The sequence below is a fragment of the Sturnus vulgaris genome, chromosome 2 (genome assembly GCF_052056855.1).
Source record: "Sturnus vulgaris isolate bStuVul1 chromosome 2, bStuVul1.hap1, whole genome shotgun sequence".
Lineage (NCBI taxonomy): Eukaryota > Metazoa > Chordata > Aves > Passeriformes > Sturnidae > Sturnus > Sturnus vulgaris.
The window spans coordinates 55,739,678-55,757,318 of NC_142244.1; the positions used below are offsets into that span (position 1 = coordinate 55,739,678).

Genomic DNA, 17,641 nt, shown 5'->3' on the forward strand with positions numbered 1-17,641 from the left:
TTACTTCTGGTTTGGTCCTCGACTAATTGTTTATCCACTCAGACATGGTGATATCCAGCAATCTGCAGAATCCTCTGGTGCCAAGCTAAGGAAAGGCAAAGCACAAGGAGCCCTTCACACCTGAAAATGCACACTTATGTACGTCATTGTACATATCTTGTGTGCATGTGGCCTAAATGAGGGTACGACCACCTCACACTACAGTTGTCAGACTGACTTTGCATACAATGGAAAGATGAACCACGAAGGCTTTGCTCTTAACAATAGGAGTTTGTTTTGACTACCTTGCTTTAGCAGTAAGGAAACCTTGATGGAGCAAGATGTGGCTGAAAGTTGTTTGATAGATTTCTGCAGAGGACCTGATGAAAAAGAGACTGTTGCATGTTTCATATTCAGACAATGAAGCTTTTACTCAATGCCTGGTTCACAGATGTGGCATTGTCAAATTGTAGGAAAATGCCTGGCAGACTGTATCATTGACTATTTTAGGGAGGAAAAAAAAATCAGAACACACTATTTATAGAAGCCACACAAATAAGTACTGAGTTCTTATCAGCCAAAGATAACATTAGTTGTGATTTATCAAAGTAATCTTTATTTTATGGAAAATAGATAATAGGGTGTAATTTAATCCTCTGTGAATGTAATGTATATTTCAAAGGGTTCTTTTTTGTCAATAAAACCATTTGTTGTACTTGTTAAACTAATTAGTCGTGTTGCTGTTGCTTAGGACAGGATAAAAGATGCCCATTAATGAAAAAGGGGAGGAAAAGATGGGTTGAAAGTTTGTGAAATATTTTGTACTCATTGCAAGCCAGTTTTCTGATCAAAACAGATTTTGCCTCTCACTGCAAGCCTGTGTTAACTGAGTTTGTGCAGATTATACATTTTTCCTTTTTAATTAAAGAAAATAAAGGATTACTCCAAAAAATTTGTCTAATCTCTCGGTGCCTCACCTTCTCCAGGCATCAGTCTCCTCCAACTTTTTTGGCTACCACCAATGCTGGCACAGGCTACCAACCCCAGGGCTGAGCGCCGGCAGGGAGGGTGATGTTCCTGGCTGCTTCTCCCTCCTCGCTGCATTTTTTCCACCATGTGCAAACACATTCCAGGAGTCACAGAGAAAGTGAAAAGGGAAGAAAATTGAGCTGTCTGGGTGCATCCTGTGCCGGTCGCTGGCCAGCCATGCACCTTTCACTGGGTGAGGGCAGGTTTTGCAGGGGCAGAGCATGAGGCTGAAACTCTGTTGAGTTTTGGCTCTGAGGTATCCTGGCAGCAGTGCCAGGCTGTAGAGGCAGGACATGAGATCATTCTTTGGATCTGCAGTTGACCTTGAAAGATCAGAAAGTCAGAAGTGGGCAAGAGTCAGAAGACATATATTTTATTATAATAATTTTTTCCTTTTTCCCTTAATGTTTTGGTGTCCTTGTTTGTAGCCTGGCAGCCTCATGGACTTTTAATAGGAATTTATGAATTATTTTCAGAGAATGACTCTTAAAAGACAGGCTAAGCTCTTAAGGGACTTCTCCCTTAGAAATGTCTCAGAAAATGTTCCTCAGAAGGACCAAATTATGGGAAGATCCTTCATGGTCTTTTCCTGGTTGCCTGTAGCCGTTTGGCATGATCATCCCAGTTTCTTGATTCTCCTTGTACCCTCTGTTGTAGAAACTGTCTAAGTGCAACATTTCTAATCATAAATTACTGCATCCAGTGGTTTCAAAGGACCTCAAAGCTGGTGGGCACAGAGGTGAGAAGCCTTGGTCACACATCCAGCTGCCAGGGCCCAAATGGAGAGACTTGTAAAGCAGATCTGCCTTCTCCAGCCCTTCCCCACCTTGCTCTAAGGACACCCACCTACTTCAGCAGGAGAGACTTGCCACTGTATGCAAAGGACAGTTCTTCTGCTGCCTCCATTACCTCTGTCCTGAGTGCAGCTCACAGCTTGGGATAGGGCTGTCCATCTTCTCAGCTGAAAAGAAAGAACAGGAAAATTACCAGATTACTTGATTTTTGTAGGTGAAATAAAACCTTCAGCAACCATTCAGTCAGAAAATCTGAGTGGCAAGTCCAGCACTTCTGACTTTGAATCTACTGCTTCATACCTAAATACTGTGGGACCAACAAAACTTTGCCTTCTGAAGATCCATCCCCACTGTAGCTCAGAGAGAAACCTGTGCCTCAGGCCTGGTGCTCCACACCAGCAGAACAGACTGGGTATCTTCTCACAGCAGCCCTGCTAAGACTGCAAAGCAGAGCTGAGGTACCCCATGGGCTTCCAGGACAGTGACCCAAGCAAATGACAAGATGAGCTTGCCAGCACTTTGATGTGGAAAGGGCTGTGAATCTGAGTATGCTCTATCCTTGCTGTGCTCCCTTTGGTTTCAGTAATAATTTTTACTTGAACACACTCAAGCACCATTTGTTTATTTTATAAAATACACCAGTTTCTGACGATCCTCTTCCCCAGGTCTTCTTGGCAGCAGTCAGGAATATCACAGTAGTGATAAAAATGTGTCAGCTTTCTAATTAAATGGGATCAGTTTAGAAAGTTGAGTTTTATGTTTCTATATCCAGAATGACCAAAAGACTGAAAACTGCCAACCATACCCAGAGCTGCATCAAAAGCAGTGTGGCCAGGAAGGTGAGGGAGTTGATTCTGCCCCTCTAATCTGCTCCTGTGAAATCCCACATGGAGTACTGTGTCCAGCCCTGGGGCCCCCAGCATAAGAAGAACACGGACTTTTGGAAAGAACAATTCCCACCCCACTGATTGCTAAGGCAGAGCCCTGGGAGAGAGGCGATTTCCACACAGGGAAGTGCAGAATCTGTTCCAGTAATCCCTACTGAGCAGAGGAAAATAGCGACCTTACTTTCAAGCTTACATTTTAATGTAAACACTGAATGATGTGGCTTTTACTTCGGGGAATTGATATGGACTGAGAAAATTGCAGACAGGTGAGATGTGATATATTTTACTGGTATTTTTTCTGTCCTGCAGAGCCTGTGTTGTCTTTCATAAACAGGTGAGGAGGTGTCTGTGGTTGTGAACATGTTCTTCCTTTTTCTTCTTGGAAATCCACTCTCAATTAGTCTGGAACATTAGATAAACTGGTGCTAATGAAATAAAAGGTTTTATTAGGTTACACAACGGTATGCAGTGACTTAGGGGAAAAAGTCAAATATTTACTCAGGCTAACTTTAGGAAAGAAAACAGCTAAAGAGATCACAAGTGAAACAGCTGAAAATGAAAATTGCATCTGTCAGGTATATTTGTAAATTGATTAGAGGGATAAATGATATAAAGGTGTTATCTGGAGAGAAACTGATTTTTTTTTTCTAACTTTCTATTGTAAGTCTTTGCAGTTACCTCCAAACACCCGCTACATGATTGAACTTTGGATCAACTCTGCAAAACTCTTGAGCATATGATTAAGACCAATTGACTTAATGGGAATGTAAACATGTACTTAACTTTTGAGTCCAACAGGTGCTTGAGGCCCAAAGGCACCTCTTGTTGAGGGCATGGCTCACACTAATGTCAGGAGCACAGGACTTGGTGCTCAGAGTGATGCTTTTCTGATCAGGTCAAGAAAATTGCTTCAGAAGAGATTAACTCTGCTGTGGAATTGCTTATGTCCCCCCACAGACACCACAGTAGTGACCAGTTTGGAGACAGCTATCTGCTGGAAACTGGAAACTGAGTTTGTTTGGGTTGGCATAGCTTTAAATAACTAGAGATCCCAGCATGGCCTAAAATACCTTTAAATGCCACAATCCCAGCAGAAACAAAATAATTAGATGGGCACTTACCCAGCCAGGTACATAGACACACTCCCGTCTGTGTTTTTCTGGACTGAATGTGTAGGCTGCAGCCTATCTCAGATATTTTTTGAGCAATATCCTTCTCAGCACGTCCTGGATATCATGAGACCTAAGCTCTGCAAGTGCCAGCCTGGAGCCCAGCTCATGAACAGCCTGCTGCTCCACACTCCTCCTTCAGCAAGTGCTTACACTGACTGCAGCCACAGCAACGTGAGCTTGGACAGCAAAATTAAGGCTGAGACCCCCGAACTGCCTCTGTCTCCTCCATCTGAAAAACTCAATAGCCACTGCAAACCCCTAAACTCCTGAGCAGAGATGACTTTACATGATTTAGTAGGCATAATTTCTCCCATTCCCTGATGTCATATATTCTCACCAGGTAGGTAAGTACACACTTCTCAGCAGCACCAGCATTTCTGAGATTGATTTCACTGATTTTCTGGATGCAGAAATGCAATGGATTTAAAATGTGCTGTTTGGGTGCTGAGATTTACAGAAGCAGAAAGTTTTTAGTTTCCCACAAACACTTACCCTGGATGTATTTTCTCTAGTCATTATGTTCTTGGTCTAGAAAAGTTGCTACAAGTGTTGCCTAAGTGGAAACCAGAATCAGCTCAGAGCTCTGTTGCAGATGACTGAAGTGGGTGGAGTGGCAGAAGGTGAACCATGGGATGGCCTTTGTTTTTCCATTGAGCTCCCGAAGCTGTGTAAACTTCTGCACACAGTTCAGCACATGAGTAATCCTACTGCATGCCTGTATTTCAGATTCAGCAGGAGAATTCAGAGGAAGGGCACATGTGCAGGTGTCTGCTCTCATGACCTCCATCCCACAGGCATGTGAAAGGCTGCAGCTCATTTGAAGTCTGGTCTCTCAGGAGAGGCACAATCTTGGAATAACCTCTAAGAGTGTACCATCATACCTGAGGTTTTTTTCTGGCTGCAAATGAAGACAGAGAAAAAACATTCTTATGTTATTAAGGGCTGAATCCAACAAATGTGCTTAAAGAAAAACTCCCATCTCCATGGAAAAGACCATTGACAGATTGAGTTTTTAACAAACCAGTAGGAAAAAAAGAACTTTCTTTCTGCATTTTGGTGTGTTAAAAATATGAGCAAAAATTTATACATGTATATTGACCAGTGTTCACACTTTCAGAGAATCTCCCATTAACTCAGTTAAAACTAATCTATTCACTGCATTTTTTTATCCCCCTCCTAAAAGGAAAAAGAGTCTAATTCAATAATAAATTGTGTAACTTGGATATTGATGTTGCTTGGTGATAAAAGAGCCCAGAACATGGAAATCCCCCGGTACACTTATTTTCCATTTATCTGTTTTCTAAACCATAATTTTCAATAGTCCATATATATAAAGCTTAATCTTCAAAGCATGTCCTGATTTCTGCTATGCAAATGGAAATACATGGAGTGCTGTGAATTTAGATCCACATTTTTAGATGATGTCTATTCTTTCTAGTTTCAAGACATAATACAGAACATTTGCAGCTTCTTTACAACTCTCCTATATGCACATTGTTATTTTAGAGTCAAGCTGTTAAATGCGTTGCCTGTGACTGATTCCTTGTGAAAAGTCTTAACTGCAGCAATGATCGAAAGCAGGTTTTGGTCCAAAGAGCCTGATGGAGGAAAGAAAGCAGGAGAAAACAATGTGTGCAGTGTACACGTCAAATGCAACAGAGCAAGAGGTAGCTTAAATACTTTAATCAGAAGGTGAAAAGCAATTTGGTTTGGCAGTTTGTATCACATTGCCTGCAGAGCCCAGCTCCTGAGAACAGGAAACACTAAAATCACAAGTCAGTAAAGAAGAGATGCCCTAGAATCAGAGGAAGTGTGAGGGACAGGAGCAAGGAAAGATACAGTTTGCAGAAAGACATGACATGGAAAATGCTCACAAGAGGGAGAGATTACTTGAGGCAGAAATTAAGATACAAGTGGCCCAGAAAACATGACAGGAAACTGCTCTAGACCTTGATGGCAGAGTGAAAAGACACAGGAAAGGCTGGCAAGCTCAGATAAAGGAGGAAGTTGCAGCCTGGGTGATGGGGACAGGGACTGTGCGGAGGCTGCCAGGACAGAGGGAAGGAGGGAAAGATATTTCTGTGGATAGCAGGGCACTCTTTCTTCCACGGTTTCAGAGAGGTGGGGAGGGGGAGTGAGCGGCAAGATCAGAGGGTACTCGCTGAGCAGTGAAACAGAAAGGATAAATTAACGGGGAGCTAGTGATCATTCCAGAGTGAAGGATCCTGCCGTGTGCTAGGAATGGCAGCAAGAATAAAGGCTTTTCAGGTTTCGGGTAATGACAGTTCAGACAGGCCCATCTAAGTCAGAAACATCAATACAGTGTATTGCAGATGTTTACAAGCCAGGCATAAAGAAAACCCCCTTCATTTAGAAAACACTGGAGCCACGTCCTTTCCATAAGGCTCCATGCCACCCAGCTGGCATGATCCTTGTTCCTGTTTGCAGTGCCACAGGCTGTATGATGCAGCCTGAAGGTGATGGAGACAGGTGGGTCTGTTCCTGTCTCTGTGCACAAGATGGAGGGGCTCTGGAGAGCCTTGGAGGATGCTTGGGAGAGGTAGTAGGGATGCACTCTGCCAGGGGGACCCTTGCTGCTTTTGGCACCGGCACCAGAAGCTAATGAGCTCTGTGGGAAGAGAAAGGGAAGTGAGCAGAACAGATAGAAACTGCCCTGCCTGAGCCTCAGCAGCCCTGATGCCATTATTTCCTAATGGAGTGGAGCAGAGGGACGAGCAGAGGGACAAACAGGGGAGAGGTTTGCAGAGCCTGGAGTGGAAAATCTGAAACAGCAAAGCAGGAAATCTGGGTTTCTATAGTGGTTGCCACCACTGGTGGGGAAGTCAATCTCTGTGCTTCAGTTCCCCCACCCTGGGTGTTGTAAACACTCGACTGGAGTCAAGGAAAGGCACCAGCCCTGGAACACAGGTGTGAGGAAAGGGCCTCTCTGCTGCGTTTTCACATCCAAAACCACTGCTCTGAATAAGCAGATATTTTATTACCCTGATGCTGGCAGCCTAATCTGAATCTTTCCTCTCTTGTTGTGCCCTGTTATCTGGCCATAAGCTGCAGGAGAAAGGCAAGGAGGAGGCTCTTTCCCCTCCTTGTGCATCCCCTTGCAGCAGGACATAAAATCTGCTTACCTGCCCTTCTTACTCTGCCTCTCCAGCAGAGTTGTAGATGGGTACCAGATCTCTGCCCTCATCTGAAACATCATTTAGCAAAGATTTGGAGGTAGTAAAGTGATAAGAATAGTTGTATACTTAAATACTAAATGAGGTCCTAAAGTCAGAGTAAGCAGGCTGGCATGGAATTATTCAGAAGGTAGCTTGTGTCTAAAACATGGATATGTGTCTGTGGAGAACAATTCCAGGGTTATAAACACCCACAGGACCACAGTTTTGGGCCTGCCTAAGAATTCTTTCAGCAAAGTAATTGCAGCTTTAAGGCTTTGCTTATGTGTTTGCTTATGTGTTCACATTTATTGAAAGAGATTATTTCTTCATTTTCCGCCTAGTCAGGTGAAATTTTTCACTGAGAGCTGTGTTCTGCTGCCCAAATAATTGTTTCGTGTACATTAGAGGCAGAACTGACTTTCTCCAGCCCCTTATACTGCTAGTTCATCCTACAAAGAATTTTTTAAGCTGGTCATGGGGAGTAGAGATAGGGAATGGGAGTAGAGATAGCACAAATATTTACCCTTATAAATACTTAAGATCTTTAATCTAATAACTGAAAATTTGCTTTATATTATACACCCTTTTCTTATTTTCTTCTCTTCTTCTGCCCTTATCTTTTCTATATCAAACTTATCTGACTCTCTTTATTTTGTCACTTTGACTTCCTTCTTTTGTTCCTAATGCAGTTTCCCTCTTTCACCTCACTTCCCTTTTGAAGTCTCCTTGCCTTTGTGCCCTTTTCCAGGAATATCATCTTCTATCTCAAACTGCAGATTGTATCTTTGAGCCTTCTCCCATAGCAGTTGATTTTAATCCTTAGTCCTAGTCACTTGTGACTAATTGGATTGCTTTCATAAAATCATAGGCATCTGCACTGGGAATTTACCCTGTGGTAATTTGAATTTAAGTAGCTCCACTCTTAGTTGTTACTCCTTTCAATCAGTCACTTTTCACTGTGAAAAATCAGGTTCAGGGTGGGTTTTCCTCTAACTTCTTTATTTTGAAGACCATTAGGATGCATTCTCTAGAAAAGGGGATTTCTATTTTATTCTATTTCTATTTTTATTTTATTATTTTTCTTTGTTTTGTTTTTGTTTTCTGATTTTGTTTGTTTGCTTCTCTTAACAGCCACAAAAAATAGAAGAGAAGGTTTTGATTTAATTTCCCCCTCTTCCTGCATTCAGCAGTTGCTCAGGCCCTTTCTCCTGTTTTCTGTCTCTTGGCTCCTTGCCCCCAGAGCTGCCTGGGATTTCTTTTCCACATGGCACTGTGCCAAGTAGTGCCTTCCCTAAGGCCTCAATATCAAATCTCTAATTGCTCTAAGCACCATGTTCTCCTGTGCTCGTTAGGCTGCATCTTCACCTTTCAGTGGCTTTTCTATTTTTTGTTCAGTACTGCTTTTACTTACAGACATTTTAGAATACTGATGACCTTCTCAGGCTGTCTGTACTTGTTTTGCTGGGGATTTTTGTTTTTGTTTTGGTTGGTTGTTTTGTTTTTAATAGATAGACCCTTCATCTCATACTGGTGGAAACAGCCATCCTGTAAAACCTTGGTGCACCCTTGGATCTCATGCAGTTGGGTGTGTGTTCTCCACACCTGACAGAGGATACAGTAGAATCAAAAAAACCCATAGGGAATGGCAATTAAAATAATGGGGAGAATGGAGCAAACTGCATATGAAGAGAAACTGAAAAGCCTGGATTGCCTTGATTTGGAGAAGAGAAGGCTGGGGAAGGATATGACAGAAGCTTACAAAACATGAAGGGGATAGTAAGGAGAATAAAAAGCTAATGTTTACCTCATCCATCAATAGCAGAAGTGTGGTCACTCAATGAAATATGGATAATTTATAACAGAGAGTAGCAAGAAAAATCTTACATGGCAAATAGAGAAATTTGGGAACTTGTTACCACTGGAGGTTGTGGAGAGGGACAGTAAGATGCAAAGGGACTGGAGGAAAAAAAGTCATGAACAACAAATCAATAAAAGGATCCTAAAGAAAAGAAGCCAGGACATCCCCTCTAACCTCCCTACTCCTGTAATTGCTGTGTGGGGCATTACAGGGACAGCGAGGCTTGAGTGGCACCAAGACTTGTGTGCTGTGCCCAGAGAGCCAGGACAGACAGACAGACATTGATCTGATCTGGGAGGGCATTTCCTGCACTCTCCTGCCTTTCCTGTTCATTGCTAGAGATCATTAAACAGCAGGAGTAGCACCATGCAGAGAGAAGAAAGACAAGCAGGAGTGTGGCCTTTTGGGGTGGATGAATGCTCAGAGGATGGCAGAGCTAATAGAAGGCAGCAAAATTTCAGAGGTCTCAGGTGAGACTGAGACACTTGGGATGCTCAGCAGGAGAAGGCAGAGGGAAGATGTGATGCAAATGGGTGTCCTTCTACACCAAACTATCTTGTTGGATAAAAATTGCAAGAGGGGAAAACTAATTTGTAGTTTTGTCCCACTGCAACTCATTGTGGGTTGTAGTGATAATAAAAATAATCCAGAAAGGAAATACATGGTGCTCCTGCAAACTGTTAAGGAATAGACCTGCTGTGTGTTAAGGAGAAAATTTGTTGCACACAAAAGGATACTTTGTGATTAAAGCCAGTTTCTGGTTTTACCCAGCCTTCCGGTATGGGCTGATGAAGGCTGCTCAATCTGTAATTTTAAAAAATAATATCTCTGCCCCCTGGTCTTTAGCCTTGTCTACCCAAACTGTGAGCTATTACAGCCAGGGACCATCTCTCTGTATTTAGCACCTGAGAAACATGACCTAATTTAGCATGTAATGCTACTCTGTGAGCACTTTTTCCTTTGAATGGATCTGCTGTAATGTCAGAGTATGGAAATCCAGTAAATGCATCCACTGATGTTATAAGGTGGGAAAATCAAAAGTGAGCAAGAGAAGCATTTTCCTGTTGCGTATAATCAAGCTTTGGGAATCAGAAACATGCAGGTTTTAAACTGCCACTGAGCACATGCAAAGTGAATATCAGAAGTTTGTCATGGTGAACAAACACTGTGCAAGACATAATATACTGCATGTTGAGGAAATCTCCAGCCTGTAATGGACTTGGGAGCCTTGTGTGAAGTTGGATCTCTTACCACCCTCCTTCACAAAATCCTGAGCACCCTGCTTGGCCCTTCTCCTGGACAATTGTGAACAGGAGGGGAGTCAGCTCAATTTTAGGTCCGGTCCGGGATGGCAGATTTGCAATTCCAGTTTATTTGTAACACAGAGAATGTTAAAACATGCAAACACATGATCAGTAACCTAAGGATAATTTTTTATAAAACATTTTTTTGGTGCAAAACTCTTCCCATTGTCAGCATTTCTGCATGATTTCTGTTTACCTTTTGCTAGGGAGTAATCTCACAATAAGCTTCAGCTAGTTCATTTTCCAGAAACCCAAACTGAAACTTAAAATAAAATTGACTTATAAAAAGAACACTGAAATATGCACAACATAGGGGAAAAAAAAGGAGAGAAAGGTTTGCCTTGAACCCTGATAAAGAGGTGAAGTGTAATACTAGCCTTCTCTCTATTTACCCAGTTCAACAGGCAGCTGTGTTTGGTCCAGCCAAGTGAAAACAGCAGCAAAATGTTCCTGTTTATATTGGGGCTCCTTTAAATCTCTTTTGGCGGCTCTTTGCTTAGCTCTAATTTATCAAAAACGAGACACCAGGAAAGAGTCGTTCCAGTTGAAAACCTTGAGGCAGGGATTTTTGCAGGCATCAAGTGGTGCTGAGCAAACAGAGCCAGGCATTGCTGATCTCCACAAACCAAATCTGCGGGAATTTGGGAGGTTAAAGGCTAGACACAAGCCAGAGGCTGTAAAAACAGGACACTTGACTCCTGTCTTGTGGCAGACACTTGTGTTAGCATCTTTCTCTCCTACAGAAATCTTCCATCTGCCTGTGTTAGTTAAGACCCACCAAAAGGCAGGCTGGCCCCAGCAACAAGCCCCTTCACCACTGACTCCTTCTGGAGCATATCTGTCATCTAAAGTTGGTGGTGTCTTTTTAAATGCAGCTCCAGCCCTCATGTGGGCAGGAAAAAAATCCAACAAACAAACAAAAAAACTAACAAACAAAAGCTCCTCAATTCCTTTTTCCCTCCTATTCAACCTGTCAGAACATCAGCACTGGAAAAACTGGATACCTTTCATTTCAGCAAGGGGAGGGGAGGCACTTTTATCACCTTTTCACATCACAGTTGAGGATAAATTAAAAAAAAAAAAAGAAAATGAAATGTTTCAGGTTGAGTGAATCCTTTGGAGGTGCTGCATTTTGTCAGAATACATGAAGATTTTCTAAAACTTTTGAAACATTTTCAGATTAAAGATTTTCTTGGAAACTGATGTCACTCTCTCCTTTTACCCAAGGACTGTAAAATATAGCCTGAAATTCACTGTGGTTGGACAACAGAGATTCCCCACCCCAGGATGTCATTATTGAGTGCATCCTCAGCAAATGTGCAGATGACATCAAGATGGCTGGTAAAACTGACACACTGAAGGATGAGATGCCATCCAGAGGGACCTGGACAGCCTCAAGCACTGGGCCCAGGGGAATATCATGAGGTTCCACAAGGCCAAGTGCAAGGTGCTGCACCTGGCTTGGGGCAACCACCAGTATTCACACAGGCTGGGGATGAACAGATCAAGAGCAGTCCTGTGGAGAAGAACTTGGGGTGCTGGTGGGGGAGAGGCTGAACATGACCCAGCCATGGGCACTCACAACCCAAAATGCCAGTGGTGTCCTGGGCTGCACCCAAAGCAGCGTGGGCAGCAGGGCAGGGAGGGGATTCTGCCCCTCTGCTCTGCTCTGTGAGAGCCCACCTGCAGGGCTGCACCAGCTCTGGGGCCCAGCACAGGGAGGACATGGACCTGTTGGAGTGAGTCCAGAAGAGGCTCATGAAGATGATTAGAGCAACGGAGTACCACTCCTATGGGGAAATCTGAGAGAATTGTGGTTGATTAGGCTGGAAAAAAGGCTTTGGGGGGACCTAATTTTGACCTTTCAGTACCTTGAGGGACCTTACAAGAAAGGAAGGGGACTTCTCACAAGAGTGACAAGACAAGAGGGAATGGTTTTGAACTGAGAGAGAGTAAGTTTAGATATTAGGAAAGAATTATTTACAGTGAGGGTAGTAAGGCACGGCAACAGTTTGCACAGTGAAATTCTGGGTCCTCCATCCCTGAAGGTGTTGAAGACCAGGTTAGATGGAACCCATGGCAGGTGGATTGGAATTAAGTGATCTTTAAGGTCACTTCCAACCCAGTCCATTCTATGATTCTGTGACTCTATGACTGTCCTTTAACCTGCATATTATAGAAGCCAAAACTGCATATATTTGTTGGGCTAAATTTGCTACATTACTTTTGCACTTTCAGTCAGTCTGTTTTGTATCTGCACTGTTGATTTTTGCTGGAATAGTCAGCCACAGTTGTGCATAGTATTGTGATTGCTACCTGCATAACCCCTGTGATTTCAGATTATCTGAAGAACACCGTGATATTGAGATACTGCTCAAAAATGCAAATATTCACTGTGGGAATGCCTAGAAAAGATGGTTTCCCATCTGACTTCTATTTTTGCAAAGGAAGATAAACACTAAACAGTGGAAAGAACAAAAACATGATGGGAGTTGAGAGCATGAAGCAACAGGGGAAGATAGAAAACTTCTTTAGATGAAGGTTTTTGCAAAACAACAAATACATTTGCCTTGAAAGCCACAGATATTGTTTTCACATCTCACACAGAGGCCTCAGGCTCAATGTAATCTTACAAGGTATTTTTAGATGAGTGTGGCTATTGCTGCTATCAGTGCCTAACCTCAACTATCCCTTAGTGTGCCAGTTCCTTGCTTGCCTTTCAAATCTCTTGCCTTGGCCTTCTAAAATAGCTCAGGTTTCTGAGTCTTCTGTGTATAAGCAGAGTCTGTGAGTTCAAAGCAAGGCTTAGACAACACCAATACATACAAATTCAGAGGTGAAAGACAGAAAGTTGGAAGACCATTTAGAAGGCATAGCTATGAAAAGGTGGATAATTCCCTTCTTCTTCTTCTTCTTCTTCTTCTTCTTCTTCTTCTTCTTCTTCTTCTTCTTCTCTGCCCTTTTTGTATCATTCAGACAATGTGGACTTTTTCAAGGAGATGTTTTATCTATAGCTTTGTGAAGTTAAGCATATCATTATCTTCAAATTGTTGAGAGTTTCAGGCACAAAAAGTTGTGGTCAGTAAAGCTACTTTGCAAAGTACTCTTGGTGCAATAGAAATGTCATGTTATGAAAAACAGAAAAAGAGAAAAGGAGAAAAGGAATTCAAACCTGAGACACCTGCAATGCAGCAATTCTGCACGTGGAAATAATTTCCTGCAATGAATTGATGTTCATTTACAGGGATGGGACAAGTGTCCAAAACAGAACTAGCAGACAAAACAGCTTGCTCGGTGGGGCTAAGCCCTTGCCCAAAGTGGAGAGAGGAGATGGGGAAGTGTGGCAACATGAGGTCTGAGCAGGCCCTCGGCAATCCAGTCTTAAAAGCAGCCTGGAATATAAGTCATTGTTTGGCTGAAGCCATTTCAGCTATAAAAGTTGCCACCAAACTGACATATGATTGATAGCTGATAACACCTTTTATCTTACACTGCCTGAGTCATCCTCATTACAGTTAGCACACCAAGAGCAGCTTGTAAATTAGGGGTGTAATTGCCTTAACATCCCAACAGTCAAGAAAGAGAAAAATGAAACTCCCAAATTATCCCCAGTTTCCTGGAGATGTGTCTCCTTCTCACGTGGTGTGCACCTACAACCATGAGTCAGCTACCCCATTTTGGTGTCCAATCTTAAGTAGAGAAAATTGGTTTGGAGGCCACTCTCCAAAAGGTCAGAAGGCAGCAGTGATGGGGTCTGTGTCACACAGGGATGAGTCTGTGCAAGAAAGGTTACAAGGCATGGAAATGAGGAACTATGTCTGCAGCAAGAGCACGCCTCCTTCTGACACCATGTTTACCAGTAGATCTCCTCCCCAGTGTTCTCCTCAAAGTTTATACAGTCCTTCTCGCAGTGTATCCAAGTGTCTTCCAGAGGACACTGGTGACAGGAGTGCCACCTGCCACAGGCTCTTTCAGGTTCATCCATAACCCCAAAGGCAGTTTATTTCAGCTGCCCAGCATATACATTTCAACAATAGATAAATTGGTGCCCATCCTCCTTAGTGGAGATGAAGCCAGTGCCTAGGTCCAGCACTATGGATCAGAGAGAATCTTCCGAGGGTAACCCAGTGTCCCCAGATATTGTACAGCTAATAAAACGCAGGGTGTGCATCAGTCCTGCTGCATCTTCCTCCCTCTTTGTTCACCTCCTACTGTCAGGACTGTTGATGCATTTCCTGTATAACCACCCAGCTCTTTCAGACCAGAAAAGTGACTGCTCTTCCCTTCGAGGCTCTGGAGAACTGATGCCAAGAAAAAGTAGAGATGTGTCTGGTGCTGCAGTGAACTATGAAGACAAGGATTGCTTACCTCTCCTTTCTGAGAAAACTGGGGCATCACATTCCCTCTTTAATCTCAGAGTGTTATGATACCCTTCTTGATTTCCATAATATTTCAAAATGTTTGAGGGGTGTTTGGGATAGCTTAGAATGGATACATTTTTGTACTCTTCCTTAGGGAAGTGTCACTACATCAGAAAGAGGATCTCTGGGCTGCACAGGTCTGTCAATCCTTGTCTTCTTAACACGCTCATATTTCTTTCTATGCCAACATTCTCCACTCGATGAAAGAGCTGTTTGGAATCTTACTCTAATATATTCACAAGCAACAAACATATCTACTCTCTGTCTTTGATTTGCAAGACTAAACAAGATGACAGCTTTCTCTGTCCATTCATAGAAAAGGTCTCCTTTCCCTCAAGCATCCCATACTGTGAGAACTCTGCTTGGAAAAGCCAAGCAATTTCTATGACGTGCACAGAAGATTACCAGGCATGAAACATTTCTGAAAAATATTGTGGTTTAAGACATCCTATAATCAGCATATTTTACTTTTCCTTCTTAACACATTGAGGTTACCTATTAAAATGGATGGATGCCCTAAAAATAGAATTCAAATTCTTAAAATGAAATTTCAATAAATAAAAAATCCATAAAATAATGGTAACATTTTTAAAAAATCTAACCATTTTCAGTAAAAGAATTTTAATAAAACACACAACCTTATGTTACAAGTCAAAATAGCATTATTAGTTTCAATGATGCTTTAAATTAGGCTGATTTATACATGTGTTATTTAATGTCTCTGAGCAATATTTGCCTCATTTCATATAGATTTCAGGTTGCTTTTGGCAGTTTATATATAGTAACTAACTCCTTAACAGATTTGTGAATGTGATTAATTTATTTTTAGTTGTTTATGGCAAGTTAATATGTTTCTACAAGTAGCAATGATGGTAAAATTCTCCCAAAGCATGGCAGTTACAGATGCAAGCATTATAAAGACTAAATAGTGTGTATCATCTTATAAATTTGTCCTTGAGATAATACAAAATGAGGCACAGTCAGTTAAGATATTAATCCTGTATGTTTAAAGTCCCTGACAATGAAACTATTTTATGAAATAGCTTTTAAGGCAGTTATAAGAGCGGTTCTGTCTCCATTAACACCCACACACACATTAAGCAAGCCTCCATTTCACTTTGATAATTTTAGAACTGGATAGCTTTGTTATGAAGCTGAGAAGGCAACAAACTCTGTGTTTCTTTTGTGCTGCCTGCAAAACGGGGGAGATGATCTCCAAAAGTGGGTGTCCCTTATACAAAAGCCAGGCGCGGACAGCGGGGCTTGCACCCAGGTGATGCCTCTGTGCCTGCTGGGGAGCTGCTGTCAATGTGTGGGGGACCATCACTGCTGGGACCCCGTGCAGTGGGGTTTTTGCAACATTTTGCAAATGATTAATGTCACAGAAATGGTCTGCTCACGACAGAGGTGTGACTGGGCACAAAACTGCCCGTCAAAGGCTGCATCGCGACTGTACGTTCCAATTCGTCCTGGAGGCTGTATGTATGTATTACATATAGCCGTATACATCTATAAATGCACAGCCACATCTGCTTTAGCATGGAGCTCCAGAGAGGCACTTAAACCCAAAGCGATGGCGTGAAGAGGCAGGGGAAGGCTGTGGGGAAAGGCAGACCCGAGGCAGACCTCGGCAGGACGCGGCTGCAGCAGGTACTGCCAGTGCTCTGCCCCTTCTCTCAGCCTTGCCTGCTCCTACCAAGCTGCTGTCACAGCGGGTCCCCCCGCGATGGCTCTGGGGCTGGGACGCTGCAAGTAGAGCTTAGGTGAGCGCCTAACTCCCAGCAGAGCTCGGGCAGGAACGGGATCTTCAGACTTACCTCCCTCTCTCCATCTGCCCCCTCCCTTTCTCCTCTCCCCCTTCTCCTTGGCTCTTACAGCTCATTAACTCGCTGATTTCAAGCTTGGTCCCAGCAGATTCTCACAGAGCCAGAGCAGTAGCTGAGCTGCACAGGCAATTTGTGTGTTATTATCTAAAAGGAATTGCTGCTGATCGATTGACAAGAGGGCAAACGAAGAGACAACAAATTCTCCACTCCTTTCTCTTCCTTCCCTCCCTCTCTCCCCCGCCCCTTCATTTGGACAGTAAGAGGGAAATAGCTTGTGCCACTCAACGAGGATAAGGCACAATATGGGTAATGAAAATATGCACAGTTCTCTGGTGTAAGATGAAAAGCTTAGGCACAGAAGCACTCAGGCTTAGGGGGAAAGCCTGGCTCGTAGCCCATGGGCATTCAGAAGAGATCCTCAGCGGCTGCAGTGGATGCTGCCTGGTTTCATCCACTTGCAGATGAAGCCAGTGTTGCTGTGGCAGGAGACAGACTGGTGGTGCCAGAGCAGCGTGACTGTGAGGATGTGACCCACGGGGTTCTGTGCCCTGGGCACACAGAGCAGCTCTGGGATTTTTTCAGTTTATGGTTCAGGTGCTCCTGAGGCCCCATGTTGACCCCAGTCTTACATTTTTCTCTATGTCAGGATGAGATCCCAGTGTCAGGAGAAACTCCAACATAACCACAGCGCTGTGGAGGAGTCACCTCTCTAGAGCATTAGCTGCCACAAAAGCTGTCCCAAGGCAAAGCAGAAGAGCTGCTGGTTACCACTGGTTACCACTGGTTCTGCTGGCTTTTGTGCTGGTGTCAGCCAAATCTCTTCAGGATGGCACAAGAGGAATGGGTGCAGAAGGAGGAACTTTTGCTTCACCTGAGGCCGGAAGGAGAGCACAGAACAGCAGGGGGGAATCAGGTGTGGAAACTCAGCAGAGCAAATAAATTAGCATCCTGTCCCCTGTGGGAAAAATGTTCCCATGCTGCTTACAAAGGCAGCAGAGAAAATGGGTATTTCTGGGCCACCACCCTGTGCAGGGAGGGATGGAGGGCAGACAGGTCAGAAGGAAACCCTGCAGCCCTGGCGGCTGCCTCTGAGCAGAGGAAGTCCCTACCATGGTGGCCCTTGCTCTGCCCTCTTGGGCATAATTATTTAAACTATTCATTTCCTAATGTTTATTTTAGAGTAACAGATAGATGC

The 17,641-nt window shown here is 43.3% G+C and overlaps 1 long non-coding RNA gene across 1 annotated transcript; it reads right to left on the bottom strand.

The window, feature by feature from the left end:
* Positions 1–1,365: 1,365 nt before the first annotated feature.
* On the bottom strand, positions 1,366–16,593 carry LOC148224791 (uncharacterized). Its single transcript, XR_015801420.1, has 4 exons — positions 16,438–16,593; positions 4,354–4,759; positions 2,977–3,114; positions 1,366–1,969 (listed from the first exon to the last, which is right to left on the bottom strand). It is a non-coding gene; the product is annotated as an uncharacterized LOC148224791 (long non-coding RNA).
* Positions 16,594–17,641: the final 1,048 nt, after the last annotated feature.